The sequence below is a fragment of the Halichondria panicea genome, chromosome 4 (genome assembly GCF_963675165.1).
Source record: "Halichondria panicea chromosome 4, odHalPani1.1, whole genome shotgun sequence".
In the NCBI taxonomy this organism is placed as follows: domain Eukaryota; kingdom Metazoa; phylum Porifera; class Demospongiae; order Suberitida; family Halichondriidae; genus Halichondria; species Halichondria panicea.
The window spans coordinates 2229690-2233384 of record NC_087380.1 but is presented as its reverse complement, the minus strand read 5'-3'; the positions used below and the strand labels follow the sequence as shown (position 1 = coordinate 2233384).

The 3695-nt window shown below is 40.8% G+C and overlaps 1 long non-coding RNA gene across 1 annotated transcript; it reads right to left on the bottom strand.

Moving 5' to 3' along the window:
• Positions 1–163: 163 nt before the first annotated feature.
• LOC135335152 (uncharacterized) lies at positions 164–2771 on the bottom strand. Its single transcript, XR_010394457.1, has 3 exons — positions 2646–2771; positions 2308–2393; positions 164–634 (listed from the first exon to the last, which is right to left on the bottom strand). It is a non-coding gene; the product is annotated as an uncharacterized LOC135335152 (long non-coding RNA).
• Positions 2772–3695: the final 924 nt, after the last annotated feature.

The window sequence follows — 3695 nt, the reverse complement described above, 5'->3', positions numbered from 1 at the left end:
CATGCTTCTTAACTCATACATGCTCCAAATTTATTTAAATAATAGTCTGTGATGACAACAGGAAGTATGACGGAATGCACATCAAAAGTGTACATGCAACCACATAGAATAGCCTCTACATAAAAATAATACACAGGTTCTAACTTCAGACACAACAAAAAAAAACAAGCAAAAACTAAAAGCTAACCACAACAACACATACAAACAAGGAACTCCACAGATGAAAGGGCGAATCAGCAAAAAATGAGTGCCTATACACATTAATACGTGAACTTAATAAGCACAAATTTTAGTGTTGGCAAGATAATATGTATGACAATGTAGGTATTTAGAATATGCCATATTACGTATAATATTATTATAATTATAATACACAGAAAGAGACTCCTATTTTACACATTATTATATACACATACAATACTGTACAGCTGCTAGTTCAGTTACTAACGGCCCCTGTCCACATGGAATGCAGGGTATCTAAGCATTGTCTCTAGTTCAGGGTTGTGTTTCTCCAGTGTTGGTGGCATAGTACAGAACTAAACTGAGCATAGAGTCAAATTCGAATAGTGATGCAAATCCGTACCCTCCAGCAGGGTCTCTGTACACGGAGATCCTCTTGAACCTGCCTCCATCTCTGCACGGGGGAGTAATGTATGAATGACACTTTAAAATTGTAGTACACAACTATAAACCGGGGCAGAATTTGAAAGGAGAAAATAAGTAAATTACGGTGGCCGAGAAGGGTCACCTGCCTCCACCTACCGCCACAATGAACCGCGCGTGGAGGTTGGAACACCTTGCGTTAATTATAACGCAGACATCTTCATTTACCTTTGACCTTGTACACTGAACATTTGCTGGCGGTCATCTTTGTTTAACCGCGCGCGTTGTGTGTCTCCTACCGCACGCGCAGTTAACAAAACCTCTGCGCGCGCGGTTCATTGTGGTGGTAGGCGGAGGTGGGGGACCCTTCTCGGCTACCGTAGTATACATCATATTGTAAATTTGCATGTATAGTACATCAAGTTGCATTGACGGAATTTTATAAATATACTATATACTACATGGCCACATGCAGTGCTTTTATTCTTAATCCAGTCTATACAGAAACACCACAGCAAGCTAGAGGCTATACCTGTCGATGGTGTTTGTGTTTAAAGAAAGTGCTAAGAAAGTTGAGGACTTCTCGATCCACATTACTCTTGGGTCGAACCAGGAAGATCCCATTGGGTTTACCAGTGAGTGATGACAAAAGACTACAGAAACTTGGGCCAGTGCAAAGGTACACAATACTTACGAGAAATAGCACTTTCTTTAAACTGCTCCTAACAGCAGCAATTACCAGAACTACAACTGTCAGCCTTACACAAAGACACATATAAGCTAGCTCGTTTGACTGCACATGAATGAGCCCTACAACTGTCAAACAATACAGGGACTGCATAAAACAAACCGGAAGAAATTAACCACTCAGCATTTTGTGGGCGATATTTAGATATCTGGGTTGAGTATATAAACGCAGAGAATTGATAAAACGGTTTCAAAACCAGTAGTGGCTTCTTCTAGTGGCTTCTCCTATAATAGTCAGTGCAGATCATAATGAAAGCTAAGGCAATAGAGTTAAAGTAGGTCACCTTCTCACACTATGACTGACTCGAGGTAATAATTGTGGTCATTAGATAATGAGATACACTTATCGAATTACTATGACATTATCCTATGGATACTGAAGATTATCACGAGTCTGTGCCAGTAACTGCACGAGTGCCTGCAAGGCACGAGTGACAGCACTTATTTACAATAGTAAATATTTTCAGGCATGGCAAAAGCTAGTAGTCAACAGGGGAGGGATTGACTGCATGTGAACAAACTCTCATTAAAGTCCCAGCAGAAGGCACTTGTTGAGATAGCCCACTGTACACAGTGAACAGATTGACTAATGGAACAAAGGCAACATGCACCATTTGCTAGAGTTCTTGAATTATCATAGCCCTAGGCTATTATAATAGTAAGTCACACAGGTGCACAAACATTGCCTCAGGACAACACAACAGGTATAATGTTCACAGTAAACACTAAAGTAATCTATCAGATTGAAAGCAAGCACACACTACTCATGCACAGGCTATAATACTCTTTGAAGAAAAGCAAAGACCCATTGCACATAATAGAAATGAGACTATACACTAAACTGAAAGCAATGTTTACACATGGGTAGTGAGGGGGTGCGAGATAACAATCTCAATTGGGGATCGTTATACTGACAGAATAGTTAAGTTCACTCAAGATAGATGTTGGTTGACTCACGATCGCGAGATGCTTGGGTTCATCCAGGCTGACTCTAAAAAGTTCGACAAGTCACGTGACACCTTCAGATCTTTGTAGCTGATCAGCTGTTGAGATTGCAGGGGGGACAGAGCAATCACTGTCATTCATACACAACAGTATGTACAGGCTCTATAGGATGTACCCATAACAGCAATGTCACAGTACAGCACAAATGCTGTACATGTACGTACGTGCACACCATACACTCAAAGTAGCATACTGTTACATGTAGCCAATTATGGAGTCGAGGCTACAACTATACATGTATAGCTACAGCTTTCAACTTTCTCAGTACCACCTCACACACATGTACGTACTTATGGGGTAGTGGTGGTAGCAGGGATAGCCCCTCCCACTCTCTGAGGGTCGTCCTCTCTCAGAGGGGGTGGTCTTTTCACACAATGCTCCTCAGCTCCTGGGATATCTGCTGGTAGTCGGATAAGAGGTCAGACAATGAAAGTTTATACAAGTAAAGGCACACACATAAATGTTTTTGCAGAAGACAATGTACATCATGTGATGCAGTGAAGACAACATGCAACATCTGCTCATGCAAGCTCTTACTAACAGTAAATTTGAGTTGAGTTCGACCTTCATAAAATTGTCATAACTTTGTCATACTTCACTGAAATTCATATATCATTGCATGGTTTTATTAGAACTGATGAGCTCCAACCAGCTATAAAAGGTAACATTTTCCATGCAGAAGTTTCTGGCATACTTGTCAACCACATAAAGTATAAATAAAGCCATAATTGACCACATAACTTCCGAGGCCGAACTCAACACAAAGAGACTTTTAGCATAGATTCAGTTACAATGTATCATGGAAACTGAATACTTATGATGGTAATACCTGCGGTACCAAATATCTATGGCAGTACTATAAAGCTCCAAGCACATCCAACTCCATGCACTATAATTATACTTCACAATTGCTACCATCCATGCATGTATGCTTTTTGTACGTGCTAAACTAAAAAGTAATGGAGTAAGGATTAATTCCAGTGTGCGATTGTCCAATCCAACAATCTGACTACCTAAGCAAGTGTTAAATACTATTTCTAGTTCGTGATTCTAGACGTACAGATATACACAGTACCCACTCACTCATCGCGATAGGTGTAGCATGGCGTAGGTGGCGTAGAGTCCCTCGTCCTCCTCCACTCCCCTAGAGTCAGCCTCAATACGCTCAATACGAGCATTGATCTCATCGTTACGCCAACCAGGCTGCTGGAAAAACCTACAAGGGGAGGGAGGTATATTCATGGCAATAAATAGGATTCAATCCATGTACGTAGTAACTTATTGAGAGAATTGTAACAACACACATTAGGATTCGTTGAAGAACACACTCTCACCACAGC